The sequence below is a fragment of the Pteropus alecto genome, unplaced genomic scaffold (assembly GCF_000325575.1).
Source record: "Pteropus alecto unplaced genomic scaffold, ASM32557v1 scaffold20, whole genome shotgun sequence".
Classification (NCBI taxonomy): domain Eukaryota; kingdom Metazoa; phylum Chordata; class Mammalia; order Chiroptera; family Pteropodidae; genus Pteropus; species Pteropus alecto.
Window position 1 is genome coordinate 8,131,559 of NW_006436298.1, and position 22,016 is coordinate 8,153,574.

Below are 22,016 nucleotides of genomic sequence, written 5' to 3' on the forward strand. Positions count from 1 at the left end.
ACTATTATGTACCTAGCGCTATGCTAAAAGACAGGGATACAGAGATTTAAAAAAAAAAAAAAAGATACTATCCTAAGGAAACTCAGTTTGGTTTTTTTTAAGTGAGCATATGAAGAAATAAAATGACTACATTCTAATTCCTTACATGCATGAGTTCTGGATCAGACCATCGGGGTTCAAATCTTGACTCTGTGAATGCCTAGCTATGGGACTTGAGCCAAATCATGTAACTTTTCAAAGTTTCAGTTTCTTCATCTGAAAAGTGAGGATACCAAACTACTGAATGAGGTAAGCCATGTAAAGCACCTAACTTACTGTCACAATGTAAGCACTCAGTAAATGTTAGTTATTATTTATTTGGACAGGTACTAGCACTCGGGAACACTAATACAGATGCCTCAACTCGGACATAGGCTGAAGAGGCTTTAAAAATATACCTGAGTCGAGAGTTGAAGGCTCTAAAACTCAGATATTCTCCTATGTTCTCCAACTTTCAGAGGTCAGCCTTCTCTTTCATGCCCAAATAACCCTGACCCACATCCTGTAACACCAGAAAGTCTTGTCTTTTATTGGTTATCCCCTCAAGGATAGCAGTGAAATCTTGAGGAATGATATGTTCCATAAATCCTCAGGCTCCGCCAGCCAGATGCTCTCTCTGGATTATTGCTCTACTTTGTGTGCAGCATCTCTGCTCACACCTAACCAGCTGCTGTCCAATGCTGTTTCTGCTTTGCCAGTTTCATTTGAGAAATGTGATGGCCTTCTTTCTTCAGCCCTTCCAGTTCTGCCTTAGCCCCTGAGACCACCCAAGCAGGATCTTGACTATGTCAGTTCTGTTATTTGCTTTGACCTTTGGATGGTGCAAGAGCTAACTCCCTTGGGTCCAAGCCAACCCTGCCTGTCATTTACATCTCCCTTAAGCTCTGAAGTCTCAGTGTGCCTCATGGCCAAGCCCATCTGAGTTAGGGCAGGATGAGGCTTTCCCGCACCGTGAAGGGTTTGCCATAAATGAAAAGTACCCAAGCTGAAAACAGGCCACCTGCTGCAAATACCCAAGAGTGTCACAATATGTCATGACATAGCTTGACTGGATAGTCAACAATTAAAAACAGAAGTTTGAGAAGAGGAAGATATAAGGAGCTTGTTCTACTTTCTAGCTCTGTGATCTTCGGCCAATATCTTTAGCTTCACCATACCTCACTTTCCTCATCTGTAAAATGGGGGTAGGGATATGCACATCTCTAGATTTTTATAAGAATTAATTGAGATAATGTTTGTCATGGATCGTGAACAGAATCTGGTTTATCTTGGGAACTCAATAAATACCATATATCATCAGTTCTAAATGCACATTCATTTTCCTATTTTAACATCTCTGAAATTGAAATGACTCATATGGTGTTACAGTTTAATCGACAGTTTTTTACCCTTTTCTTAATGGTACATAAAATAACAGTACATCTTACACTCAGTGGCATCTTAAGTTTGATAAAATGAAGTAATATCTTTCACTTACTACAGTATCCAAGAACATATTTTATTTCTTCCAAAACCTGACAAGTCACACAGAGAAAATAAAAGCAGCACTATAATAGATGGTGCTTTATAACCATTTAGAACAATTGAGAACAATTTTTCCCCATTTCACCCAATAATTCCACTCTTATGGCTGTGAACGAGCAACTGAGATTTTTGTGAAATAACAGGATCTTTAAAGAGGGCTCTTTTTTTCCTTTTTCACAGACAGGACCTTTTTTTAAAAAATGGTAACTCTGGATAATGCAACTCTCTAAGAGGAAATATGTTCTCCTTGTTTAAAAATATTTCACTTACACCATACTGGTTGGTTCTGCCAAATCACCAAACATTTCTAAACATGTTTAATTGTTTTTGCCCAAGTCCTGGTTTTAAAACTGATTCATATGAGAAAAGCCATGAGTAAATGTGTCCCACAAATATACCTACACTCTCACTGGTCATCTATTTCCTTTCTTTCTGGGATGGCCTTTCTCCTTGCTTCTCCATCTGTTGAATTCTTACTCAAGAGCTATCTGATTAAATAAGAAACCATAGAACTTTAGAGCTAGACTGAAACATTGCTTGATATCCCTCGCTCAAAATCAACTTTTCTTCTACTGGGTTTCCATGGCCCTTCGTCTGTATTTCATTCTAGTACTTACTTGTTATAATTGTATTTTATGAAACCTACCAGTCTTTTTTCACTTCTCATTAGTTTTGAAAGTCCTAAAGGGCAACACCATATCTTTTGCACATCTATATCCCCGCAGCACCTTATAAAATATAGGCATACCTCACTTTATTGCCCTTCACTTTATTGCACTTCACAGATATTGCTTTTTTTTTTTTTTTTTTTAATTTTTTTTTTTTAGGCGAGGCAACCTTGGTTGACCTCACAGATTGCAAGGACTTTGTCAGCTTACAATCTCTTATTTTTTTATTTTTTACACCTACAGCACCTGGTCTTCCTAGGTGGTCTCCCATCCAAGTACTAACCAGGCCCGACCCTGCTTAGCTTCTGAGATCAGACAGGATGGGGCTTCTTCAGGGTAGCATAGCCATTTTTTTTTTTTTTAACAAATTAAAGGTTTGTAGCAACCCTCCACTGAGTGAGTCTATCAGCACTATTTTTCCAACAGCATTTGTTCATTTCATGTTGCTGCACCACAGTTTGGTAATTTTCACAAAATTCAAACTTTTTCATTGTTATTATATTTATTGTGGTGATCTGTGATCAGTGATCTTTGATGTTACTATCATAATTGTTTTTTGGATGTCACAACCACACCCAAATAAGATGATGAACTTAATAAATGTTTTGTTTGTTCTGACTCATCTACCGACCTGCCATCTGCTCCGTCTCTCTCCTCCTCCTCAGGCTCCCTATTCCAAGATACAACAATATTGAAATTAGGCTAATTAATAACCCTACAATGGCCTCTAAATGTTCAAATGAAAGGAAGGGTCACTTACCTTTCATTTTAAATAAAAAGTTAGAAACGATTAAACACAGTGAGGAAGGCATGACAAAAGCCAAGATAGGCATCTTGTGCCAGTTAGCAGAGAAGCAAAGGCAAAGAAAAAGTTCTTGAAGAAAATTAAAAGTACTACTCTGATGAATACACAAATGGTAAGAAAGTGAAACAGCCTTATTGCTGATATGGAGGAAGTTTCAGTGGTCTGGATAGATCAAGCCAGCCACAACATTCCCTTATACCAAATCCTAATTCAGGGTAAAGCTCAAACACTCTTCAATTCTGTGAAGGCTGAGAGAGGTGAAGAAGCTGCAGAAGAAAAGTTTGCAAACAGCAGAGGTTGGTTGATGAGGTTGAAGGAAAGAAGCTGTCTCCATAACATAAAAGTGCAAGATAAAACAGCAAATGCTGATGTGGAAGCTGCAGCAAGTTATCCAGAAGATACAGCCAAGACAGTTAATGAAGGTGGCTACACCAAACAACAGATTTTCAATGTAAATGAAACAGCTTTATATTGGAAGAAGATGCCATTGAGAACTTTGATAGCTAAAGAGAAGTTAATGACTGGATTCAAAGCTTCAAAAGACCTTCCTGTTAGGGGCTAATGCAGCTGGTGACTTTAAGTTGAAGCCAATGCTCATTTACCATTCCAAAAACCCTAGGGCCCTTAAGATTTAATACTAAATCTGTTAGATTTAGTATTCACTTTCTTACCATTTGTGTGTTCATCAGATTTAACACTAAATCTATTCTGCCTGTGCTTTATAAATGGAACAACAACGCCTAGATGACAGCACATATGTTTACAACATGGTTTACTAAATATTTTAAGCCCACTGTTGAGAGCTACTGCTCAGAAAAAAAGATTCCATTCAAATTATTACTTATCACTGACAATGTACCTGGTCACCCAAGAGCTCTGATGGAGACAAACACTAAGATGAATGCTGTTTTCATGCCTGCTAACACAACATCCATTCTGCAGCCCATGGATCAAGGAGTAATTTTGACTTTCAGGTCATATTATTTAAGAAATACATTTTATAAGGCTATTGCTGCCATACATAGTGATTCCTCTAATGCATCTGGGCAAAGTAAATTGAAAACCTTATGAAAAGGAGTCACCATTCTAGATGCCATTAAGAACATTCATGACTCATGGGAAGAGGTCAAATATCAACATTAACAAGAACTTTGAAGAAGTTGATTCAACCCTCCTGGATGACTTCAAGGGGCTCAAGACTTCAGCAGAGGAAGTAACTACAGATGTGGTGGAAATAGCAAGAGAACTAGAATTAGAAATGGAGCCCAAAGATGTCACTGAATTGATGCAATCTCATGATAAAACTTTTAACAGACGAGGAGTAGCTTCTTATGGATGAGCAAAGAAAGTGGTTTCTTGAAATGGAATCTACTCCTCATGAAAATGCTGTGAAGATTGTTGAAATGACAACAAAGGATTTAGATATTACATAAACTTAGTTGATAAAGCAGTGGCAGGGTTTGAGAGGATTGACTGCAATTTTGAAAGAAGTTCTATGACTAAAATGCTATCAAACAGCATCGTATACTATAGAGCAATCGTTCGTGAAAGGAAGAGTCAACAAATGTGGCAAACTTCACTATTGTCTTATTTTAGGAAACTGCCACCCTAACTTTCAGCAACCGCCACCCTGACCAGTCAGCAGCCATCCATGTGGAGGCAAGCCCCTCCACCAGCAAAAATATTATGACTTGTTGAAGGCTCAGATGTGAATTGGCATTTTTCAGCAATAAAGTATTTTTAAATTAAGGTATGTATATTGCTATTTAGACATAATGCTATTGCATGCTAAATAGACTATAATATAGTATAAACATAACTTTTATAAGTACTAGGAAACAAAAAAATTCCAGAGACTCATTTTATTGCAATATTCACTTTATTGCAGTGGTCTAGAACTGAACCTGCAGTATTTCCTGTGTCATATGTATTAGTTGTGTTATTTTAACTGAAATGTATTGCATAGAAATGAACTTATGTACAAGTGCTTTACTCCAAATACAATGGGCTTTTGTCAATATTGTTACTATATGAATAACATCAGAGAATCCAAGTAATCACAAACAAATATGTATCTTGACTAAGAAATTTGGTCCTCCCTGAAATTTGATTGGTCTTTCCCCCATAACCATTCCCAGAAAACAGCAGACAATCCATAAATATTTAACAAAGGAATTTCTACTTTGCCTTGTTTCTTACTACCATCTTATTTTCCCCAATGTTTTCCCAGGTACTTACAGCATTTTCCTTTGTTTATTCAAGCAAGAAATAGCACTTTCTTTCATCTCCAAGTCCTACATAACCACTGTTGCTATGACTATCAGAAGCTCAACACCTATCCTTAGTCCTCTTTTTCTCTCCTTACCCCCAGATTCTATAGATTCAAGTGGTCACAACTACTTAAATAGTTTGCTAATGACCCTGACCAGTTATATGTATCTTTTAAAACATTATAATAACTAGAAAAAAATAATGGAATAACAAACCAAAAAATAAAAAAAAATGTAAACTAACTATGGAGAGGGAAAGGATAGAATGGAGGCAAGGGCAAAAGTTACATTACTCTGAATATATTTTATTTTGTATATTGAAATTTGAGGACATGTAAATATTTTATATAATTATAAAACAAAGTTAAATTTAAAAAAATTAATGAATCAAAAATTATTTCAAGTGACTACAACACAATAATTTGATTATACAATCCTAGTAAGATAGGCCCTAAAGACAAAAATGACCTATGCAAACAATTGTAAAACTGCTTTCAGTAAATATATTGTTGGTATAGTATTCATACTGTTATTTTGTTGGGTATGTTTTGTGAAACAAAGCAAATAAGTAATTATGTTGGTGTCCTTGGAAACCAACCAATTTCAGCATGGGAAAAAGGAGATAAAGGTGACGTAAGATTGGTAATATTAAATAAACAGTGCAATCCTGAGTTTGAATTGGAAGTATCACTATGAATTTATTACATATTTTATCTTAAAATTTTTTCCCTAGCTCTTACTTCTGAAAAAGCCTAGAAACCTAATTGCAGTTCCAAAATAACATTTTCACTAGAAAACAAAGGGCTCCTTGGAGAAACAGGTGATTCCAGGTCTGGGGCAGAAAATATACCAGATGAGGCTGGAATATTACATCATACCACAAACAAGGAAGCTATAAAAGAATAATTTGGTCCTGTCAAAAGGACTCAGGAGCTAACTTGAACAGGCTCCCATTAGGCAAAGCTGGGACAATTTGAGCATCGATAAGGATAGAAATACATTGAATAAGTTCAAATCGATAAATTTACAATAACAGTTTAAAAAAACCTCATTAGTCGCATTTGGAGGATGCTGGAGAAACAATTCATTATTTTGAAAACTGGTAAATACAGGGAAAGAATCAAGCATAAGTCTTATCTGTTTTATACATATTGTACCTCAGAGTACAGTAAATATTTTTTATGCAAAGAAGTTTCTGTTTACAAAAATAATCCACTGATCTCGGAAGCTAAGCAGGGTCGGCCTGGTTAGAACTTGGATGGGAGACCACCTAGGAAGACCAGGTGCTGTAGGTGTAAAAAATAAAAAATAAGGGATTGTAAGCTGACAAAGTCCTTGCAATCTGTGAGGTCAACCAAAGGTTGCCTCACCTAAAAAATAAATAAATAAATAAAAAATATATAAAAATAGTCCAGCTAATAAGTAAAGAATAATACAATTTAAATATAACCATTTTGTAAACCCTCATGATATAGTGGATCGGAGAAAAGATCATTAATAACGGTTAGCATCACAAAAAAAAGGGACATTATTGTGCCTGGATGGATGGAAGTACCCAAGACCACCTATGAAGTAGCCACATGCCAAATAATCAAACATAAATCTCTCAAGCCTCCATATGTAAATACCAGATTACAGGAAGGATTACCAGAAATATAAGGAAGAATAGAACATGTTAAACAAGACCTTAGGGATGCAAGGACAAAAAAGACCCAGTTTCTTCAACAAATAAAATGCAAAAGAAAAATGGGGAAGTAGGGCAATTGTATATTAAAAGACACTTTAGAGGCATACCAACTAATACAATGCTTGGAACTTTGTTAGGATAGTGGTTCAAACAAACAAAAAAATTGAGATAGAGAAATTTAAATAATAATTTTGTAATGTTAAGAATTATTGTTAAATTTTTAGGTAAAATAATGGTACCTAATCTTTTAATGATCCACATTGAAATATTTGCAGATAAAATATGATGTCCGGATTTGTTTCAAAATAATCTAGGACTGAGGAAAGTGGGTGCATGTACAGATAAAACTCAGTCATGAAATTACTGAAGCTGGGTAATGGGTACATAAGGAGGGGTTCATTATACTATTCTCTCTACTTTAGTATATGTTTGAAATTTTCTCCAACAAAAAATTTTTTAAATGTACCACTGTAAAAAATTACTGCAAAATATTTCACACCTAAGGTGAATGCATCCTGTAAAATCTTCAAGAAGTATTAAAGATGGCACGCACGCAAGTAAACTCCCATTTCCTCGAGGTGGTCAGATATTTTGAGATAAAGGAAACCATAGCCTAGAGAAAGTACACATTTAAGTCAACACAAATTCATTCATCTCTACTTTTAATTCAAAAATGTATCTTTGGATAGATTTGTCTCCCAACAAACCAATCTCCATGCATCAACACTTCTTGAAGATTCTAATACTACATCTTTGGAACATCTTGGAAACAATTATGCTCATTCCCATAGGTCTCCTGGCACTGCTAAGGTTTTACGTGGCATCTGTAGTCCTGTGTCTAGGCTCCCTGATTTTAGACTTACTGGTACTAGCAAGTTGAAACTACCAAGGTCCTTCACATTTGAGGCTGCAAAAATTTCTTACATAATTTTATAAGGAAGATAAACATCTCTAGCTCCTCTTCTCCAGTATTTTCTCACCTTTTCAAGGCCTTAGGCAAACAAAAGAATTATATTTACCTGATCAAGGTTGCCAGACAGAGACCTAGGCCCAAACTGACAGTAGCAATGGCGACAGCAGTGCAAGAGCAGCAGCCACTGCAACAGTGACCACAACCATGGAAGAAAGAAGGGCTTCTGCATGCAGGCACCACTGGGAACCATGGTTGGGAGGCTGGCATGGCCATCAGTCCCGAGAGCCTGACTGTGGTATCTACACAAATATTAACTCTGGCTGGAGGCCGGCACAGAAACTGCCAAAACACAGGGAGTAAACTTTGTAAGTTATTACAAAATTAAAGTGTACACATGGACACCGCAAGAAAGCATGTCAAGGAGTCATAATCCCTTAAAGAGTTTAGAGTTTCAGTTTTGAAAACTGTCGTCTCAACATTGCACAGCACGTATCCACAGACTTAGAAATAGAAAATAAATTTAAAGATTGTGGCACCTGAAGGAAATGTACACTACTTTTCATATGAAGCGTCAGATGAACAAATTATTAATGAGACAGTTTTTAAATTACTATTTTTCCTTGTGGCTGAAAATGCATTGATAGAATGCATAAACCAGCATTTTGAATTTTACACAAATTATGAAGCCACATTTTGTTTCTTGTACAACCTCTGTTAAGTTACAGGAAATGTCAGAGAAAGCATTAAAATGCTATTGTATAAATTTACATTTAAAATTAAATTTTGACATACAAAACTGATTTGTATGAAGAATGAAATATTTTTAGAATTGTTCCATGAGAATCATCAGCTCTACATGTATTAAAATTTTATTTCAGAATAATTTATCAGAAATTTATCCCAAATGTTTCCACAGCCTATAAAATAATATTAACTGCTCCGATAACAATTGCATCAGCAGAAAGATCCTGATCGAAATGTAAAAGTATCAAAAATTATGTGTAATCTTTCATTTTCCAAGAACAACTAATGTCTCTTCAATTATATTGATTGAAAATAAAATTGCTAAAAGGATATATATTTATTTTAATGACCTATTAAATTTGCAGAAAAGCAAGTCACAAAATTATGACTAATCAAGATATCACATATCACACCAAAAATATTTTTTGCACTTTGTAAGTTATATTATTACTCACATCACTATTATCTCTGTTGTATTTTATAAATAACAAAACATTTTTAAAGGAAAAGGTTCACATGTAAAAGTCTTTTAATAAGACTTTTTTCCTGCTTTTTCAACAGGGGCCCTACATTTTTGTTTTGCACTGGGCCCCTTAAATTATGTAGCTTGCCCTGTGCACAGAAAAAAGGTATTTTCATGTTTCATCTGGTTAGGGAAACAGCTATATTTCTAATGTAATCAAAGCCTTTAAAGCAGTTTCTCAACACTGTTACATGGGAGAAGGAAAAAGTTATAACTCCTATAAATGTTCAAACAATTCTTGCAAGCCCAGTATAACAGAAGGTTCTAGTTGGTGGAAGGGGACCTTAAAGATCACAATTACATAGATAGCAAAACTAAGGCAACAAACTGATTGTTTTGAGGTCACAAATGATTTAAAGGCAGACTTGGGACTAAATCTCTAGTCTCTGGAGTCTACTTGGTATAGTTTTTACCACTGGTTTTTTCAGATTGTATGGGTCCAGGTAATCAGAAAGTGCTCTAGGCATTTCAAACAGAATAGTATGAGTGATGACCACCAAGAAAGAAGCATGGAACAAAGGAACTAGAACAATGGAAGAAAACAAAGCTATTGCCAGAGCTATCTCCAGAAGCAGAAAGGGGAGAGATACCCTGCCTTCTCCCTTTCTCCCTCCCGGACTTTCATTTTTCTCTACAGATTTCCATTAACAGAACTGAGCTGGAAGCCAGCTGACAGAAGAGCCTGGAAAACTCAGTCTATAGGAGTCGGCTCCTGTGATATTGAGCAAAGCAGAGAAAGGGTGAGAAGTGGATTTGGAAGCAAACAAGCAAATGACTGGCACACTGAATAAGGCAAGGCTAACAACTTCTTCAGGTCTGAGTGCGACCTGATAATCTAAAAAGTTCTGGTAGCCAGATATTGTCGGCAGTGCACAATTATTGAGATAACACATGTAAAGACCTTAGTTACAGTTCATGGTATAATAAGTAGAGATTAAAAACATCAGCCTCATTACCATAATGGCAATCACTATTAGCACTATTAAAAATAATAAAAGAGATTTTAAAAAATAATAAAAGAATCACGAAAATTTGCCAAAAGATAATGATAAGACTACTACTTAACATATTAAATAAGAAGACAAAGCTGAATTTATTACAAGGGGGGACTATGCCGGTCAGGCAGTCTCTCCAAGCAAACTGTTGTCCTAATATATATAGGTTCTTTGTTTTGTGGAAATATAGAGTGCCAGGAATTGACATTTTACCTACAAATTGGGTTATTTAATTTTTGTTTTGAGTTGTAGGAGTTCTTTATACATTCTGGATACTAACTCCTTATCAGATTTGCAAGTACTTTCTCCCTTTTCACTCTGTTGATGCATTCTTTGGTACACAAGAGCTTTTAAGTTTGATGTAGTCCTGTTTGTCTGTTTTGTCTTTTGTTGCTTGTGCTTTTTCTTGTGTCATGTCCAAGAAACCACTGCCAAGTCCAATGTCATAAAACTTTACTCCTATGTTTTCTTCTAGGTGTTTTGTAGTTAAAAGTCATTAATCAATTTTGTGTTAATTTTGTATATAGTATAAAGTTAGGGTTCAATTTCATTCATTTGCATGTAGATATCCATTTTTTCCAGCACCATCTGTTGAAGAGACTTTCCTTTCTCCATTGAATTGTATTGGCACCCTTTGACCACATACGTGAGGGTTTATTTCTGGGATCTCTATTCTACTGCTTTGATCTGTTTGTTGGTATTCTTTTTTCAATGTAAGACCCATTAACAAACAATATTGTCAGCATTTAGTACTGGAGCAACAAAGAATATTAAGTCAGCAGTTAGTATTGGAGTATCTAAAAATTCTGTTCTTTCCATGGATTACAGAAACACAATTAGATTTTCTTCTATTGGGTAAGGGTAATAGAGTTACTGAAATAAAAGTGTTTCACCAGTGGATAATAATATGAGAAGAAAGTATCAGTACTTTATAATTAGTTAACTGACTAGAATGAAAATGCTGAATGTTTTTCTTCAGCAATAAAGAATTACTATATACAACAGCATCAGATTTAAAGGTGATTACAGTACAAGATCTGAAGATGTTTTATTTCATTGAGGCTCGTAATTGTTCTGAGGCGACTAAGCTAAACCTTGGTTACTAAAGAAAGGAATTGGCTTTAATAGGCTATAGGTCTTAAATGTATGCCATGTTGATGAACTAAGACCTTACAGTATGACCTAACTTTCTCACGTTTGCACACACACAAAAAAGAAGAGTTTATATAATTCAGGAAGATTTTTAAGAGCTGTATTGTAATTAATCTGCCTGTGTGCGTAGAATCTTTGTCCATGTGAATTCTGGGACCATAGATATTTCTTCAGTGACTTCTTGAGTCATACATATTGTAGGTATATTATTAGTCATATCAGCTACAATTTTATTGTGTCTGAGAAATTTTCTGGATTTTAAAAGTAATCCTTTTGCAGTATACTTTATCTGGCAGTTCCATTTGCCAAGTAAATCCCTACTTATTAAATCTGCAGGAGTTGTGTCACAGAGAAGAAAGGAATGTCCTTCTGATAGTGATTCCAAAGTATCAATTACAGGTTGGGGCTTGGGAAAGGACTTAAGATTTTTAGAAATTTTCATTATTTTAGTGCTTCCAGTAAACCAAAGCACATAAAGCTTGTTTTTCCTCACACTTCTCACAATTTACTGTATATCCTCAAATTTGTCTTTTATATCTTCTTTCACCATCTGGTACAGTCATTTTTACTTTAAGATAAAAATTCTCTCTTTTTTTTATTGGAAGCTTTTTTGGTTTTCAAACAACTCTGAAATTTTACTCTGAGGAATCTGATGCTCTATAGAGAAGAGATTAATGGTAGATATAGTGGCTCCCATAGCAATAAGAAAGCTGTATTAGTCCCTTTGAGAATTTAGAAGAAAGAAAGAAAAGTGTTGAGGCTTAATGTCACCCTTGGAGCAGCACCAACAGACACATTTTAGATAATTGTCCTGCTGTTTATTAGCCACTATGGAACATCTATTCTTTTAGTTACCATTGTATTTGCAATATCTACAGGTTTCCTTATTCATAGACTCCCAATTTTTAAATAACAGAGATTTTTAAAGTTATCTTTACTAGTAAACCAAATACTATATTGAGTTTCAGTTATATATTTCCTAAGGCTCTGGAAATATCTAGCCGCACACTGAATATTTTCTAGACTGGCAATTTTACATTTTGATTTCTTTTTTATTATTAAATTCCTTATTTCACATTTGATCCCATTTACAAGGAGAGAATACACATCCCTAAGTATGCCTAAAAATAATTTTTTAAAAGTTTATATAACTGGGTGATTTAAGTCTTTTCTTTCCTATCTTTTTGCTTATTAAGCATTTTCCCTATCTGAGAGGCTAAGCATTAGCTGAACTAGTTGTTACAGATCTGTAGTTGAGGAAATTAAGTATGTAACAAAATATTAAATTTTGTAAAAAACTTTTGCCTATATTCTGAAAGTTTAGGAACTTCCTTAACTATGTCCCTTAATCTGGCTCTAGACAAGAATTTTAATTTAACCTTCTGGTCTAGAAATTTTATAATATAATTGTTCTTTTCCTGAGAAAACCCTGAAAAAAGAATAGCTCATTTAGAAGGTCAAGTAAGCTGAGTAGAAAACAAAAGAGAAATGCAAACTGAATAGGTTTCAAAGGGTTATAAAGTCTTTAAGAGAGACCATCTTGAGATAGAATTGTTTTGAGGCCTTAGCATATCACTTAGCTAACTAAAAGGATATCAATTAAATTAGCTGACTAATAGCTGACATATCAATTAAAAAAAGCTGACTTGATTATTTGGTAATTTGTCCCCTAATATTTTTAGAGTTCCTCTTAAAGATTCTATTAATTTGAGGATTTAGACATGTCAAACATGATACAATTAAGTCAAATATTTTTTTGCCGGTTACCAAGAAAAGTACAAAAGTTAAAATTACAGTGCTTCTTAAAGGAAATAGAAGCTCTTCCAGGAGGAGGATGAGACTTTGGCATTGACGAAACCCATAACACACAAGAATGAGGCCACTACAGTCAGTCTATAGAATGGGCTTTTGAAGGGTGTCTGGGTTCCCCAACCAGACTAAGATAGGGCCACAGAGTCAACAATCTGGCAGTCCTTGATGCTTGAGTAGGAACAAATAGCAAAATGAGCTTCTTTCACAAATTAACAAGAAAGAGGGTACCTTCATAAAGTTTTATAAGGGACTCTATAAAAGACAAAGTTTGACAAACCCTTTTTTCATAGATTGATTTCTGGTCTAACAGACCTCTAACCATTAGCCCTCAAGGCTGCTTGCATGGAGTTGAAAATTTATCAGGCATATGCTTCCATCTATTCCCTATGAAACACTCCTTTATACATTCAGAAGAAACAAAACAACCTAACACAAAAAAAACCCCACATGAAACAAGACTTTCAACATATAGACAAACTGCAGCAAAAGCAAGGCAAGCAGCAAGAGAATAAGCAGATTAAGGGCAAAAGAAAAACACAAACATTTCTAGATGGCATACATGCAAAACAAAAGGTCTAATGATCTTATACAAAGTTCTAGGTTTAATTATTTACCAAGTAGTGCACCTCTAAATCAAAAGGTCTAATTTGCTCTACACAAAGATCTAGGCCAAAACAAAGTCCTACTGGTTACAAATCCTAGAACAACAAAATAAATTGAGCAATATGAACTTGATGAAACTAGTCAGAGATAAGATTATTGTTGAGACCAACTCACTTGACGACATATCTAAAGAATAAATAGAATTTTGGCAGAAGGTGCCCAGTGAGTGTACCTGTTGTCTTGAGGGTCCCCTGGAATGCTGCCAAATGAACTCTTTAAAACGATTTCCGTGGAATCTCCAAAATTGTTCAATGAGACCATCACTCAACATCTGAAATAAAAAGACAAAGCTAATTTTTCACTTGTTAGAATAAGAGATATTGGTCAGGCACAATCTTTCCAAGCAGAACAAACTGCAGATCTTATGTAAGGTTTTGAGAAAGCCTGTAGTTCAGGAACTAGTGGACTTTCAGAGGTGTAAGTGGTTTGACATCATCTGTGGAAGCCCGGTTACTCAGATGAGACTATAGTTGGTTGAGTACCACTCAAAGACATGCTAATGGAGCGAGTCTGTCCCTGATTGGCTGACTTTCAGAAGTGAGAGACTGAAAGAGTGGTTGGCTGGTAAAAGTGTTTACCAAGGCAAGTTGTTGTTTGACAGAACGGGTTTAAAAACAATTATGGTGGCTACTTGTTACATGGCTTCAGAATAATTAGTCTTTCTTCACATTTGTAAGAACTTTTTTTTTTAATTCTCAAGTGCAAAAATAAGATAAAAGAAGAAAAAGTAAGAGAAATATTGGAAGCTAGTCATGGTATCAAAAATGTTACAATTTACTACTCTGGAACAGGTGCCAGCCTTTGAGTTAGTTGGCAAAGTTTTCAGTATGAGTGAGTTCTGTGTGTACAGTTGTATTTTATATGTTGAGCAGTAGAAGAAGGAAAAAAGGGATGCTTCTGGAAGAAGAGTTGCAGCTGAAATCAGTACATATTTAGATAATTTCAAAATTTTATTCCCATTTGGCATTCACATTTATTGTACACAGTATTCCTTTTTCGGAAATATATTTGTAAAACACATATGTAAATTTGTTGAGAGCGTTTTCTGTATTCCACTTTTGCCTTTCCTTACTTTTTCTTCCTTCTTTCATCATTACAGCAAGGTTTTCTTCAAAGAACTTCATAACTTCATCTTTTTTTATATTTGATATTGTAAGCCCCTTCTAGTTTTATGAGATACCCTCTTTATTTTCAAGGCAACTAGTTACAATGTTATTTATAACCACAGAGTTAACATTCCATCATAGATCCAAACATTAAAGAACATAACTCTAAATTTACTTTCGGAAAAGAAGAGGAAGAAAAGACAGTATCCGTATGATTAGTAGCTTGATTTCTGGATTCAGACAGATCTGAGTTTAAGTTCTGACACTTCCATTTATGAACTGTGTGACCTGGGGCAGGTTACTCAACTTCTCCAAGCCTCTGTATCCTCATCTGCAAAATGGTGATAATAAATAATACCTATTTCACATGGCTATTGAGAAGATTAAAAGCAAATTACACAGAGAGCTTAGCAGAGTTTCTGGCTCACAGTAGACATCTAATAAATTGAGATATATTATTGTTGTAATTAATAGGAGAAAATATAAAGGTATATGCTAAAATAGATAATTTATGTTTTTCTCATTTCAATTTGTTTATACATTAATAAAAATTACTTTTAACATTTTGAAATTCTTTTCCCAACACTTACAACACAAAACCCTACTTAGATCTTCACAACTATTTAAGGTAAGAAATATGTGGATAACTATGTTAACATATTTATAAAAAGAAAAAGTTTTACTTGGGTAAGATAACAAAGGTGAGAATATGAGGTCAAAGAAATGTATAGATTATTACATGTGGCAAAAGTATCCAGGAATGATGGTAATTTACATCACCCCCACTGTTATAAACTCAGTCTATGTAATAGCATATTACATGGAGCCACAAGCTGCTACAGCAGAAAATAATGGAGTGCCCAGTTGCGACAGGGTGTCCTGATCCTTATGATTGGCTCTAAGATATAGGGATATTGAGAAAGGCTTGCACATAACAAATAATTCTTTTGTGAAGGTGGCGGCTCATACCATTGCACCCTGGGAAAACAAAAGTTCTAAATATCTCTGGTTGAATAATTATCTATTGAATGAATGTACTGTATTTAACCATTCTCTCCGTGGAACATGAAGTTTTCCTCCAATTTTTTTTTTATTTTTACATTATAAATGATGATACTATCTTTGTATGCAGAAGGGTTTTTCTTCCATTAAAGCAAGACAATGCAGTGAGTATGAGTCCAGATCCAGAAACTTCAATCTCAGTTCTGCCACTGGTCAACCATGTGATCTTAAGCAATTTATCTAACCTTGGTGTCCCTTGGTTTTCTCATCTGTAAAATGGGAATAATAAAAATACCCACTTCATATGGCTGCTATGAAGATTGAGTTAATTTGTATAAAGCACTTAGAAAAAAACCTGGCACGAAGTAAGCATTCTAGGAGGTAATTACTATTAATGGCGAAATCTTGTTTTAGGATGAATCCATAATTATAAAGGACATTTATATTTTTATGCTCTTGATATTTAATGCTAAGTCATCTGTTTAAAGAATTACTCTATTCCCACAATTTATACCAACAAGGACAATGCCTGGATGTGTACTTTTCCCCAGCCTTGTTCGCAGCTTTATTTTTCTTATACTTTTAAATTCATTAAGTACAAGATATTACCTTATTGTTTTTAATGCAAATTTATTTGCTATTGAAGGTATATCTTTAAGTGTTCTCTTATTTGAATGTTGTTCATGTCCCTTTGTTCTTTAGAAGTTTAGTGTTAGGCTTTAGCTTTGACTAAATAGCGATGTTTTAAAATTTCATTCGCTCACCTGTAATATTCACTATAAATAATTCTCTCAATCTGTTTCCTTTTTTAGTTCTTTTTATTAATTTTTATTTTATAACTATAATTTTATAGTCATATACATCCATCTTCTATTTTTTTCATTTGTTTTCTCTCCTATTTTTCTTACTTTCTTACAATTTGATTTGTTAATATTTAACTTCTAAAAGTTTTTTCCTAATGGGCAAAGACTCTGTTAGTCATCATTGTATCTGCATGCCTAGCCCAGTCCCAGCACATAGTGGGCAAACAATAAATATTTATAGAATGGATAGGTAAGTGAAGGAACAAGTGAATTGGCCTCAGTAGTCCACAGACCACACAAACCTGGAATTACAGAATAAGGTCACATTTCCTTTAATAGCCAAATTAAGAAAACTATGAACCTGCATTCCACAGGCTGTAAGAAACCCATTCTTCTTTGGAATTTCTGTCCTACAGGCCTATTACATGTTCTCCTATATCGGTCCTCATGATTATATAGAACCACTTGTCACTCTGCCAAACCAATTTCTCTCCCAGCATGTACACTGATTTCTCCCTTAATTCTCCAAGGCACAACAGAGACAAGAATAAAGCAGTTAACAAAAATGTGCTGCAGATTTGGGGATGAAATAACGACAATGCAATGTACAGTATAACTACTGCTAGAAGGAGTTACTTTTAGAACACCCAATGTGGCAGTGGTCAGCTCGACCCCACCAACAGAAAACTTCCAAGCATCTCCACATTCTGGAACACTGGCCCTAAGAACCTCTATGGTAGGAGTGGTAGTGGAAGTGTAAATGTGTAGGTGCCCATGCATGTGTGTGTGTGTGTGTGTGTGTGTGTGTGTGTGTATGTGTGTGTAGAACAAAGAGAGACACAGAGAGACAGAGACATTCAGAGAGAGATCTTTCCTCTCCAAATCCATTCCCTGCCTCATATGGCTGTTGTGAAGACTGAATAAGTTGAACAAATTAAACAATTGGTAGTAGGAACACCTACCCATGCAGAGTATAATCTGTCTCCCGTTGCTCCATCAAGTTGATGATAAAAGTCAGCAGTGCATTTTCCCAGTCTGAGTTATTCTGTGCTTAATAACACTATGTGAAAGGCATCAATGATCCAATCCAGGTATTACCATACAAATCCAGTCTTACTGATTTCCTTTCACACTTTTTATCTCCAGCATAAAGAGATCAGGCCTATACAACTCTCTTGGCATGGTTCAGTAAAACAATCTCCTCTAAGCAATTAGTTGGATAAAACTCTCTCTCTCCTCCTTGCTCTCTTTGCAAGGACAGGCCAGCCTAATCCATATTCTGGTGCTCCTCCACCACCTAGTTTCTATGTTGAAATCCTAATGCCCAATGTGATGGTATGAGGAGGTGGGGTCTTTGATGAATGAGATTAGTGCCTTATAAAAGAAGTTCCAGAGATATCCCTAGCCCCCTTTTACCATGTGAAGACACAAAAAGAAGTCTGCCACCCAGAAGAGGGCCCTCATTGGACTATGCTGGCACCCTGATCTTGAACTTCCAGCCTCCAGAACTGTGAGAAATAAATTTTTGTTGTTTAAGAGTTTTGCAGTATGGTATGTTGTTACGGTGGTCCGAACAGACTAAGACACAGGGATACATTTTTTCCCGAAAGGATTTATGTCAAACAATAAATTCAATTTATACTTCTAAACCAAATTTGTCACCTTACTGGAGACTTCAATTTCCTCTAAAAGAAACAAGTGAGAATGAGTACTTGCTCTACATTGATGTAATTAAAAAGGCCTGTTCTGGTGATTTTCCCAAAACAAAGGACATCTTCTCCAAAGATGAATTAATGATTCCACCTCTGTAAAAAACAGTCGGCAGCTTTTAAATGATTTTATGCCAGCTTTCGAAAATAGTAAAGTCCTGATGGGCAGCCTCTTGCAGAAGTGGTAACAATGTAGCATGAGGTAAAGGTCTAAGTTGATTTTTCCTCACATTAATACCTGGTTTTCTTACTAGTTTTTAAATCATGACTCTTTATCTTTTGGGTAGACTCTTTATCTTTTGAGTTCATATATTAAACGTGTATGTAAACTAGGTTTTCTATTCCTTTCAATTACCCTTTACTTCATTTTTCAATTAATGCCATATCATTTCCATTCATTTCCTTTAAAGTTCTAGTACCTAACAAAGATAGTTCCTCCTCATTGTTTTTTTTCCCCACAAATTGATAATTGTGCCAAAACAGTTTTGGAATCATTATGTTTAACTGTATAAAGTATTCCTTGGTTTTTATTAGGAATATGTTAAATCTATACATTGATTTGGGGAATATCTCTACTATTCACAGCCATGCTATGTCTCTGAATTTGTTTTTTAATTCTTTCATTAAAAGTTTTTTTATAGTTTACTTTATGAGCCTTGAACACCCCACATTAATTTCTATATATTTTGTAATTTAGTAATATTGGTAATAAGATCTCTTTTTAGTTATCTTTTCTAGTTGGTTTTTATTGATATTTAGAAAACATGTATGTTTACAGATTTATCTTGTATTTACTCATTTCATTGAATGCTTTGAACATCTCAAATAGTTTTCTAGAGGGTGGAAATTGCTTAATTTGGGTCTTCTATTTCTTCAAATAACATTTTTGTTTCCTTTTTCCCTTCAATATTTAGTTTTCTTTTTTTTTTTTTTTTTTTTTTGGCAATCCTGCTGTGCTAAAAAATAATTTTTGGTATTATATTGGAAAATAATGGTGACAAAAGCATCTTTGCTTTCTTCGTTTTTTAAAGGGAAATGTTGCTAGACTCACTCTATCATTTATAAAATCAACTCTTAATTTTAAATTCTTAGTTTCTGCTTTTTTTGTCAAGAAAGAACAGCTTATGACTGGATGTTGAATTTTATCAAATATCATTTGGAGCTTTTACTGATATGACTATATGGTTTTGCTATTGAAATTATTGATATGTGGTTTCTCTTTTGATAGTTTTTCTTTGAATCATTCATTAATTCAAAACTTCCCTGATTTGCCAATCTTGAGTAGCTTTCCATCACTCTTTATCACATCTCCCATTTTATTCTCTTCATGGCAGTTATCTGTAATTATCTTGTTTATTTGTTTACATGTTTATTGTCTGTCCCCTATGCATGGGGCCCTTACTGATATTGCTGCTTTGAAATCTTTACTAATCAGATCATCATTGCAATATTACATTGTGATATACCCTGACCTGATCTAGCATTACAGCACTATCCTGGAGCTGATGGAATCCAAAGCTACTTCCTAAATCCTGGCTTTTCCTGATCTGTTTGCGAGTCATCTCTGTGCATAAGTGGCCTTTCACTCAGGAGAGAACACTGTGTGGAACTGACATTTCTCAATTTCTGAGCTAAAATTCTGACCTGCTATTAAGTCTTGCTGGACACAGTGAGAACAGAGATTTACATATACTTTTATTCAGAGATGGTACAAATAAGAACCCCTCATCCTTAAATCGTTTTAGCAAAATATAAACTATTTCTGAGAAAATAATAAAATCAAGACACCAACAGTAGATAAGAAGTAACACTTGGCCTCCAGCCCAGCTGTTTTCACTTATTTACCATGTCACCTTGGCCAAGTTATTTAGCCTCTTAGATTCCTCCTCTGTAAAATGAGAAAATCGTATTAGATTTATATATGCCTTCTAGTTGCAATTTGAAATAAATTATTTACTAAAGAAAATTTATAAAATTAATATTAATAAGTGATTTCTTTTTATATCTAAGTAGTTAAAATAAACCTTCAGGTACCACTATCGTACCAGAACGTGATGGTAGTGTAGTGGAATTTTTGTGCCCAAACATCAAATCATCTCTTCCAATTAAATCCCATGAATCAAATGATTTGGTGATATACTCTGCAGTAGAAGACTCTGAAGTAGTCTTTCTAGCCTCTTTGCTTATTCTAGAAACTGTTCCTCCCTCTCTCTTTCCCCTTCCAAATACAATGCAGCCAAAGCAGGACAGTCCTATTGCAATGTGACCCTTCCTTCTGGCCACACATAATCACTTGTGTTACAAGGTGGGCACCTCATTCAGTCAGGGCCAGTATTGGGCCTTAGATAGGAAAAAAGATGGAGAGTTGGTCCCTAATGCTTGAAGCCATAAAATGTAAACCTTGGGTATACCAGGCAGCTGTGTTCCCTGTAGGAAAAATGGTCTACAGAAACAGAGGCAAGCAAAGGATCTGACATTGCTGGTCCATAGACGAGCTGTATTCCTAACCCTAGAGTAGTCTGTTCAACAATTCTTTGAGAAATAAATACCCTAGTCTACTTTCAGTAAGTTATTTTACCTTAGCTGGTTTTGTTGCCCTCCCTCCCTTCTGCCTCTGTCAAAAAATCAAAAGTAACACAACTTCTATCCAAGTAAATTGAAATCTCTCATCTTCAGATAATCACTCTGCCAGGGATAATAACCTCTCTAGCCCTGTTGCACCTGTAATATGGGCCTTAATTTTATCTATTCAGATCATGAAATAAGAGAAAAAATAAAAGATGTGTGATACTTTATAAGAAATAATCTTTTGAACCAAAACAAGATATACTAGAATCGTGGTAAATCATCAAAATTGCAATGTGATACCATCCTGCCTCCTCAGCAATCCAAATTCCAGTATTATACCCATTTGTAACAACGTCATTATGTACTTCATATATTAGAACATATTTCTGGGGAAGGAACACAAATTATTTGAGAAAAATATTACTAACTAGCATAGAAAAAAAGGTAAATAAGGAAATGAGAAAGGGGGATGACAGGAAGGGGAGGTTATATGCAAGCAATAGAAGAAAATTGTATTTTTTAATTCTGATTAATATCCTCAAAGAGATAAGAGAACCTAGTCTTTTTCTACTATGCCCTCTGTAAAAGAGCTGGATTTGAGATCCCTTTATGTACCATTCCCACTAAGTTTTGCCACTATTTCTGCCTTGTTGGAATTAAACAATCTGCCCAACACATCTTTGGAGTATAACACAAATACTCAAAATATTTATGGGAAAAGTGTTAAGAGGTAGTAATTAATAGCTAATTCACAACTATTACTGAAATTTTTCTTTGTTTTGATATTTTTAGCTGTCTCATAGGCTCATATGTTCTTCATAATAAAATTCTCTAAGGGTTTTTCTTTCTAGTTTATGTGAATATGCATCCCCTCAGAAAAATCCAATTACAAGATTTCCTTCTGTCTAATCCTTAGAGATCATATGTTTTCCACCATAGGTAATACAAGTTCTACGAAATGGAAGCAGAGCTTTCATGCCTTAAAATTCATTTCTCTGACTGTACAATCATTATCAATATAGGCAAATCAAAT

The 22,016-nt window shown here is 34.9% G+C and overlaps 1 protein-coding gene and 2 pseudogenes across 6 annotated transcripts in view; 1 reads left to right on the forward strand and 2 right to left on the reverse strand.

Moving 5' to 3' along the window:
• Positions 1-22,016, reverse strand: part of ZNF366 (zinc finger protein 366) — a 267,274-nt gene that overhangs the window by 235,076 nt on the left and 10,182 nt on the right. For all 6 annotated transcript variants that reach the window (XM_025047811.1, XM_015590408.2, XM_025047814.1 and 3 more), the window contains exon 2: positions 13,968-14,066. The gene's annotated coding sequence lies outside the window, so the exon portion shown is untranslated. The remainder of the gene's footprint in view (positions 1-13,967; positions 14,067-22,016) is intronic.
• Positions 2,466-2,584, reverse strand: LOC112480957 (annotated as a pseudogene).
• Positions 2,952-4,780, forward strand: LOC107195764 (annotated as a pseudogene).